General features: G+C 44.7%; 1 pseudogene; it reads left to right on the forward strand.

The window, feature by feature from the left end:
• The first annotated feature begins 218 nt into the window (after positions 1-218).
• LOC139160055 (zinc finger protein 135-like) overlaps positions 219-9,883 on the forward strand; it is a 12,938-nt pseudogene continuing 3,273 nt past the window's right edge.

Consider the following 9,883-nt stretch of genomic DNA (forward strand, 5'->3'; position numbering starts at 1 on the left):
ACAGACTTTATACAGTGAAAACATCTTACAAACCCCTTAGCAAGAGACGGGACAAGTAATAATGTAAGAGTGTTTTTCTGCCGCTATCAAGAGATAGCTGCCAGATATGCAATATCTGTGCCTGAAACGTGCATAATAGAGGGGTTAAAACCATCGAGTGCTAAATTGCTAGAAAAGATCAGTGTAGAAAAGAAACGCAGAGGAACTTCCTCTTCCGAAAGACTCATGGGAGGAAGGTGGGGTGCAGAGCGGCTCTTGTGCTCTTGCAAGGATCGAAGCAGCACCTAGAAGGTGAGTTTGGGGCAGGTGGGAGGAGAGTCTGGGAGCAAGTCGGGCTGTTTGGTTTCCTCCACGGCCTGGAAGCAGAGAACCAGCCGGGCTGAAGCTTGTCAGTTTCTGCTGCTGCTGCAGGTTCCCCTCCTGCCCAAATTTAAGCCCACTGGTGCTGCACGCAGTGAAAGTGATGGCTGCAATTTTCTGCTGGTGGGAAGATTGAAAAAGTCTCAAGTTAAGGTTGATTCTTTGAGAATGGCTTTCCTCCAAAGGTTGTGGGTGCTCCATCACTGGGGGTTTTTGACAGAGTTGGAAGGCACCTTGCAAGACTTCTATTCCAACATCCTGCACAAGCAGGTGACCCAATACCATTTCAGACAACTAGTTAATTGTTCTCAGTGTCAGGAAAATTCTCCTTAGTTGTGGGGCTGCTTCTCTCCTGGATTAGTTTCCATCCACTGCTTCTTGTCTTGCCTTCTGGTGCATTGCAAAATATGTTGACCCCCGTTCTTGACCCCTCAAGTGTTGGAAGATGGCTCCCATGTCATAGCTAGCCCTTTCTTTCACTGGACTAGACAGATCCAATTCCTGCAACCCTTCTTTATATCTTTTAGCCTCCAGCCCACTAATCACCCCCTACTTCTCTGCACTCTATAGAGTATGTACTGTACTACATTTTAATATATATCTTAAGAAACCCAAAAGACAAAATCCAACTTGAAAACCAAGGAATCTATGAAATACCATGCCCTTGGAGGAACTCACCCAGTGGTTTCATATAGATATTGAATAGCAGGGGGGGAGAGTACCGACCCCTGAGGAACCCCACAAGGGACAAACCTAGAGGTCGACCTCTGACCCCTCCCACTAACACTGACTGCGACCGGCCAGAGAGGTAGGAGGAGAACCACTGTAAAACAGTGCCTCCCACTCCCAACCCCTCCAGCCGGTGCAGAAGGATACCATGCTCGATGGTATCGAAAGCCGCTGAGAGATCGAGGAGCACCAGGACAGAGGATAAACCCCTGTCCCGGGCCCGCCAGAGATCATCCATCAACGCGACCAAAGCGGTTTCCGTGCTGTAACCCGACTGCTGGGGACCTAGATAATTGGCTTCTTCCAAGGACCGCTGGAGCTGGAGTGCCACCACCTTCTCAACAACCTTCCCCATAAAGGGAAGGTTGGAGACTGGACGATAGTTATTAAGTACGGCTGGGTCCAGGGAAGGCTTCTTGAGGAGGGGGCGCACAAGCGCTTCTTTATAGAGTGTTGGAAAAACTCCCCTCCCCAAGGAAGCGTTGGTAATCTCCTGGGCCCAGCTCCGTGTCACCTCCCTGCTGGCCGAGACCGCTGAGAGGTCAAGAAGCACCAGGACAGAGGATAAACCCCTATCCTGGGCCCACCAGAGATCATCCATCAGCGTGACCAAAGCAGTTTCCGTTCTGTAGCCGGGCCTGAATCCTGACTGATGAGGGCCTAGATAATCGGCTTCTTTCAAGGATTGCTGGAGCTGGAGTGACACCCCCTTCTCAACAACCTTTCCCATAAAGGGAAGGTTGGAGACTGGACGGTAGTTATTTAGTACAGCTTAATAATTAATAATAATTAATTAATAATTATTGATAATTGAGAGCATACCTATACAAATAATATATTCAAAAGGAAGAAAAGGAGTTGGCGAAAGTTATTGGTACAAAAATAAAAGAAAGAAAAATAAAATGTTAAGTGAGTGGGATTGGAAGGGAAATATTTATAATAATAGAACATTAGAGATTAAAAGAGACTGAATGATTGACGGTGGAATGTCATAGAATTTTAAAGAACTATTTTATTATGCCTAATTGTGTTAACAACATTAGTTGTGTATAAGTTTGCATAATCAGTATAATTATTTTAGTTAAAGGGTTTTTATAGGTTAATAATTTTAGATTACTGTTTGTTATATAATGTACTGAATTAAATTAAGTTTTGAATTAATTGAATTATTGATGTTGACAGGAAAAAAGAATAAAGAAAAGAAGGGAAATAAATTAGGCTATAGTAGGTCAATTGTTGGAAGGATATATAATTTAGACAATTATTACCCTTTTTTATAAGATTTGTTTTATATAAGGTTTGTATAACTTACAAACCTGATTTAATATTGAAAGGATTCAGATGGTTATTATTTTTGGAATGGTATATGATCTGTATAATCAATACTCTTAAAGGTATTTATATAAGTTTGTATGATTTATAGGTTGGATTTTTTGTTATGGGGAATTTAAAATGTTATTAACCAATGGATGGAATAGTAATAACAAGAATTGTTTTTGTTTAAATATAGAGAATGAGTTAAAATAAAATTTAAAATAGTTAGAAAGTTGGAAGGGAGATATGAAAGGGGAGAAAAAATTAAAAATTTAGGGGGATCTATAAATGACAGAACTAAAAAAAAAAAGTTGAGTAAAGATACCAATTGAGGAGAGGGAGAAATACGGCCTAAAATCAAGAGGCATAAGAGGCATACAAAACATTTGTCAGACCAATTCTTGAATACAGCTCACCTGTATGGAATCCACACTGCGTAACAGACATTAATACAATTAAAGGAGTCCAGAAATACTTCACAAGAAGAGTCCTCCACTCCTCCTAACGAGTCTCCGGAGAGGGGCGGCATACAAATCTAAGTAATAATAATAATAATAATAATAATAATAATAATAATAATAATAATAATAATAACAACAACAACACAACAAATTACCTTACTCCTCCAGACTTCAATTACTATGTTTAGAAAATTTATAGCTATGCCACCTCCGAACTGTTTTAACTGTTGTTCATAAAATCATACATCACAATGTACTCCCTATTAGCGACTACTTCACCTTTAACAACAATAACACAAGAGCATGCAATAGATACAAACTAAATGTAAATCGCTCCAAACTAGACTGCAGAAAATATGATCTCAGCAATAGAGTGGTCAATGCCTGGAACTCACTACCGGACTCTTGTTTCCTCCCCCAATCCCAAAATCTTCAACCTTACATTATCAACAATAGACTTCTCCCATTTTCTAAGAGGTCTGTAAGGCAGGGGTCGACAAAGTTGTTCAGAATCTAGGAGCCAGCCAAAAAATTTAGGAGCCAGAATTTTTTTTAAGCAAACTTGTTTTTTTGCCGAGTCTCCACCTGACATCGCTTTCACCCCCTCCCCCCCGGCGCAGGCCTGGCTCCGCCGAGCCGGCTCTGCTGTACTCCCGTCGGGATCCGAGGGGAGACCGTTAGTCAGAAACCGAAACAGAGAAGAAGGAAAGGGAGACCGGGCCGGGGACGCGGGTGAGGGGGGGAGGGGGGGAGGAGGGGTTACTGGTCGGAAGTCACCGCGCACGCGGCCGGAGGAGGAATGAACAAAACCTCACGCCGGGGAGGGGAGGGGCTTCCGCTTCTCTCCGAAGGCGGGTGAGCGGCCAAGATCGGAGCGTCTGTGTGCGGTGGGGGGGAGTGAAGGGGTTCGAGTAGGAGGCGGAATGGAGGCAAGGGGGGGAGGGAGAGACGCACGCAAGCGCAGGGGACGCTGGGAAAGCAGCTCGCTCCGAGGTTGATGGGCGGAGCTACGGAAGCCAAGATGTACCATTTCTGGGCGTAAACACAAGGCGGGAAAAATACACTGTATACTAGTGATTTTCAACCTTTTTTGAGCCGCGGCACACTTTTTATATTTACAAAATCCTGGGGCACACCACCAACCAAAATGACACAAATCTAATAAATAAATAATTAATAAATAAATAAATAAATAAATACATACATACATACATACATACATACATACATACATACATACATACATAAATAACCCCCTCATATATACAATCCCATGTAACATCCCCTTATAAATACAGTCAATCATCAATCATCCCTCCTGAAATTTATACCACTGTCTCATTTATGGGTACTTCTCCTGTCTTTCCCCCTTTTCTCTCTCATGTTTCTCATTTCTCTCTCTTCCTCCCTTTTTCCCTCATTCCTTCTCCCTCTCACTTCTCCTCTTTTTCCATCCCTGTCTCTCTCCCCCCCTTATGTGTGTGTATGTATACACACTCCAACCATTTCCAAAACCAGTTGAGGGCTGGGTTTTTTTTCTCTTTTATCCTTTTCAAAAACAGGTGTGGGCTGGGGGGGGGGGGGTTCTTATTATTTGGATGCTTTTTACCATATGCTTCAAGAATCACCTCTCTCTCTCTCTCTTTTGTTTCTCTCTCCTCTCATTCTCTGCCTCAATCATTTTATCATTTCTCCTTTTTTCTCCCCTTTTTGTTCTCATTTCTCTCACTCTCCTTTCCTCTCCCTATCTGTCTTGCTTTCTCTCTCTCTTGCTATTTTTCTCTCTCTTGTTCTCTTATTTTCTCTCTCTCTCTCTTGTTCTTTCTCTCTCTCATGCTTTCTCTCTCTTGTTCTTTCTCTCTCTGTTGCTCTCTCTCTTATTTTCTCTCTCTCTCTCTCTTTCCTTTCTCTCATTCCCTCTTTCTCTCTATCCTTTCTATCTCTCACTCTTTACTTCTCTCCCTCCCTTTCTCTCTTTCCATTCCCTCTTTCTCTCTATCCTTTCTATCTCTCACTCTTTCCTTCTCCCCTCTCTTTTTCTCTCTTTCCTTTCTCTCATTCCCTTTCTCTCTATCCTTTCTATCTCTCACTTTTTCTTTCTCTCCCTCCCTTTCTCTCTCTTTCCTTTCTCTCATTCCATCTTTGTCTCCTGGGGCTGACTGCGCCTGCCCTGCACCCCCCACCACGGAGGGAAAGCATTTGGCATCGGCACCGCCAACCCCCCCCCCCCTCCACAAGCAGCAAAAGCCTCTGCGACTGAGCCGGAAGGCAAACGGTGCACCCCACCGCTTAGGCTTTTGCTGCTCCTGGGGGGGGGGAGGATTTTCTCCTCCCCCCCCCCGGCAGCCAAACGTCGCTGGTGCAGGAAAGCAGCGTGTTAAAAGGCGCGCTGCTTTCACAGAAAACAAACCCGGCTTTCCTGGCAACGGAGGATGACAAGCAGGAAGAAGCGGGGTGGAGCAACGCCAGGCTCAAGCAGGCAGCTTCCGCGCGTTTCTTTCAGCGGAAGAGGAGGAGAGGGAGCGGATCGTGTGTGCGGGGGCAGCGCCTTCTACTGCCGGCGCCTCCCCGCCCCCGCCCCCCCCCCCAGGCAGGCAGGGGAATGGGAACTGCGCGCCCATGGAAAAGGGGCACGCAGGGGGGTATTTTGGGGTGTGCGGGTAGCGGCGGCGGGGCAATAGCCGGGGGGCGGCTTCTGCAAGTGGGAGCTCCAGGGCTGAAGCCTCAGCCCTGGAGCTCCCACTTGCAGGAGCCACCTCGCGGCACACCGGTTGAAAAACACTGCTGTATACACATACAGTACAGCAGGCAACATTTTCTAGGCGCCAGACAACATTTTCTAGGCGCCACTGGCGACCAGGCGCCTGGGTTTGTCGAACCTTGCTGTAAGGGGCGTGCATAAGTGCGCCTTCGTGCCTACCGTTCCTGTCCAAATGTCTTTTTTATCTTTTCTATCTCTACTTTATGTTAAACATACTACAGTACAATACTAGAAACATAAAAGATTGACGGCAGAAAAAGACCTCATGGTCCATCTAGTCTGCCCTTATACTATTTCCTGTATTTTATCTTACAATGGATATATGTTTATCCCAGGCATGTTTCAATTCAGTTACTGTGGATTTACCAACCATGTCTGCTGGAAGTTTGTTCCAAGCATCTACTACTACTCTTTCAGTAATACTATAGTTGTATGACAAATTAAACAAACAAACAAACAAACAAATAAATAAATGGCGAGTATTCTGAGCAGAGACAGGTTACAAGCGGTGTGCCACAAGGGTCTGTTCTGGGTCCTATTCTTTTTAATATGTTTGTGAGTGACATAGGGGAAGGTTTGGTAGGGAAGGTTTGCCTATTTGCCGATGACTCTAAAGTGTGCAATAGGGTTGATATTCCTGGAGGGGTCTGTAATATGGTAAATGATTTAGCGTTACTAGATAAATGGTCAAAGCAATGGAAACTGCAGTTTAATGTTTCCAAATGTAATGTAAAATAATGCACTTGGGGAAAAGGAATCCTCAATCTGAGTATTGCATTGGCAGTTCTGTGTTAGCAAAAACTTCAGAAGAGAAGGATTTAGGGGTAGTGATTTCTGACAGTCTCAAAATGGGTGAGCAGTGTGGTCGGGCGGTAGGAAAGGCAAGTAGGATGCTTGGCTGCATAGCTAGAGGTATAACAAGCAGGAAGAGGGAGATTGTGATCCCCTTATATAGAGCGCTGGTGAGACCACATTTGGAGTACTGTGTTCAGTTCTGGAGACCTCACCTACAAAAAGATATTGACAAAATTGAACGGGTCCAAAGACGGGCTACAAGAATGGTGGAAGGTCTTAAGTATAAAACGTATCAGGAAACACTTAATGAACTCAATCTGTATAGTCTGGAAGACAGAAGAAAAGGGGGGACATGATCGAAACATTTAAAATATGTTAAAGGGTTAAATAGGGTTCAGGAGGGAAGTGTTTTTAATAGGAAAAGTGAACACAAGAACAAGGGGACACAATCTGAACTTAGTTGGGGGAAAGATCAAAGGCAACATGAGAAAATATTATTTTACTGAAAGAGTAGTAGATCCTTGGAACAAACTTCCAGCAGACGTGGTTGGTAAATCCACAGTAACCGAATTTAAACATGCCTGGGATAAACATATATCCATTGTAAGATAAAATACAGGAAATAGTATAAGGGCAGACTAGATGGACCATAAGGTCTTTTCTGCCGTCAGTCTTCTATGTTTCTAGATAATGACTATTTTTGGAAGTTAAGTTATAGCGATTAATTAGGAAGAAAGTTGAAAATTAGAGGTGTAAGACCCAGGCGACAAAAATAGGAGGAAGGAGGCAGCATTAGAGCAATAGTAATACCCGGAAGAATATATTAAAAATATAAGTTTCTATTTTAGGGGGGGTTATATATAAACTATAAGTATATAGTTTAAGGGGGCGTGGCTGCATCTGTTGTGAGTTGGCAACCTCTTCCTGAGTTTTTTTTTGGGGGGGCTAGCCGTTCTGTGCCAATTTGTGGGTGCTTTTACTACCAATCCTGACTTAGAGGGTCAGGACTGAGAGGGGAATATCTGGCGATCCACAGGGTGGGCGCAAAAACCTTGGTGGAGCCAGTCCCTTTGACCAGTTGCTATTCAAGGTAATATGTTACCTTGAGCTTCGGGGCGTACAGGTTATCAGGGTTATGTGTGATTCTTTGTGGAGTCACCTTGGTATATTGAAGGAGCATCACAGCTTCCTTTTTGCCTCTCAGCCCCATTAGGAGACATATTTTAGAAGAGAAGAAGGAACAAAATCTGGCCTCTGTACCTTGAATAAAGTAAACACAAACATTCTCCTTGTCACATTGTTTTCTTGTGACTCATGTTCAACTTCTGCATGACCTCAATTCTGCTTGCTTTGTTGTACAGTGATCCCCCGATTATCGCGAGGGTTCCGTTCCAAGACCCCTCGCGATAATCGTAAACTCGCGATGTAGCGGCATGGAAGTAAAAACACCATCTGCGCATGCGCGTCCTGTTTTCCATGGCCGCACATGCGCAGATGGTGGAGTTTGCGTGTGGGCGGCGGGGAAGACCCCTTCGGCCGCCCAACAGCTGATCTGCTCCGCAGCGCGGCAGCAGCAAGGAGCCGAAGATGGGGTTTCCCCCGTTGCCCAGGCAACGGGGAAACCCCAAGATCGCTTGCCGCTTGCCCGTTCGCCCGCCCGCCCGCGCTCGCTGCTGCAGCAGCTGAGTCCTGAAGCCAGACGGCAAAGGCGAACTTCCGCGTTTGGCTTCGGGACTCAGCTGGGAAGCGGCGCTGGGGTCTTACTGGCCGCCCACGCAAAGGGGAAACCCCGGCTCCTCGCTGATGCCCGCCGCTCACCCTCCCGCCAGCAAGAGGGGGAAGACCCAGGGAAGCCGCCCAGCAGCTGATCTGCCCGGGGAACGCAAACTCCACCATCTACGCATGCGTGGCCATAGATAAAAGGGGCGCGCATGCGCAGATGGTGTTTTTACTTCCGGGTGGAAAAATTGCGATATAGCGATTAGCAATGATCGAGAGCGCGAAACTGGGGGGATCACTGTATTAAGAGAAAACTTCTGCAGTGCACCCCGATGGTTGCTTGGATTTTCCACGGTACAAAAGGACTTCTTTTTCCTTTAGAACGCTTCTCTCGCGTCCTGCCCTTGTTTCACTTCTCCCTCCACAGACGCTCCTGTCCCTTAATTTTTGTTTTGCAAAGTCTAAGAGTATCAAGAGTTCTTTATAAGAATTCTGTACGACAAAAGAAGACTGAAACGTGGGAATCTGCATGTTAAGTGAATTGACTTGCTGTTAACCATTCTTGCCATTCTAGAGTAATCTAAACAAATACTGTAGTAAGGTATGTTATTTAAACCAAATGATTTAATTGTTCCTGATAACTTAAGCCTCTGCTTTGAATTTCTGGGGTTTTAGATATGTTTTATTTTATTATTTTTTTAGAAAAAAGTTTTATTAAGTATCTACATTAAAAATACACAACAAGGGACAACACAATGACAATATGTACACGTAAGACCGATATGAAAAGAAGGGAAAGGAAAAGAAGATGAAAGAAAATAAAAAGAAGAAAAGAAATAAAGCATCCTGCTTTATACATAACATATTTGGTATCATTATTTACAATTTGCGCTACTCGAAGAGTAGTGTAATTTATGTGCAGCTTACGTCTAATTTACAAAGGAATATCTTCCTTTTAACAATTGTTATATATTTAATACATAAATACAATCTTATAATTTCCTTGTCAATATATCCGTCATATGTTTTATTTTAATATTAGATTTGTTTCCCTGTTATAATTGTTTCTATTACTGTTGTGAGCTGCCCCGAGTCCTCGGAGAGGGGCGGCATACAAATCTAATTAATAATAATAATAATATTCCAAAGCAGATGAGTTTTTTATAGCTGACAACTATAATCTGCATGTGTAACAATATACCAGGGTGACTCGACAAAAAGTCACACATAACCCTTCCCTGGTACAAGCTGATACAGGAGAGATGAGCCTGTAGTCTAATGGCTAAGGTCTCTGCCTTACAAAGGCGCCAGGTTTCAAATCCCAGTAAGGGTGTGGATACCTGATGAAGGCAAATAAGGCCGTAATCCCTCCCCTCGTACAGGGGGTGTAGGCAAGGGTGGTACATTTGAATGCCTACATCCGTTTGAAACGCCTGCTCACTCGCCAGCTCGGGTCTCTTCACCCATGTTTTGTCTTACCTGCACTCTTCCCTCCTTGTCACTACCAAGAGTGAGGGGGAGACGCGAGAGAGAGGGGGACAAGGAAGTGCATCCCTGGCTGTTTTGCCACTGAGCTCGGCTAGAGGTTTGGCTGTCAGCGCTTCCTCAGGCAGCCCTCCATCCAGAGTTTCTTCCCCCCCACCACCACTGGAGGTGGGTCAGTGGACACAACACGAGGAATGCGACAGAGCTACATGTCCCAAGTAGGACTGCCCCCCCCCTCCACTCTGCCTCCCCCAACCTG

The sequence above is a fragment of the Erythrolamprus reginae genome, chromosome 2, assembly GCF_031021105.1.
Source record: "Erythrolamprus reginae isolate rEryReg1 chromosome 2, rEryReg1.hap1, whole genome shotgun sequence".
Taxonomy (NCBI): Eukaryota; Metazoa; Chordata; class Lepidosauria; order Squamata; family Dipsadidae; genus Erythrolamprus; species Erythrolamprus reginae.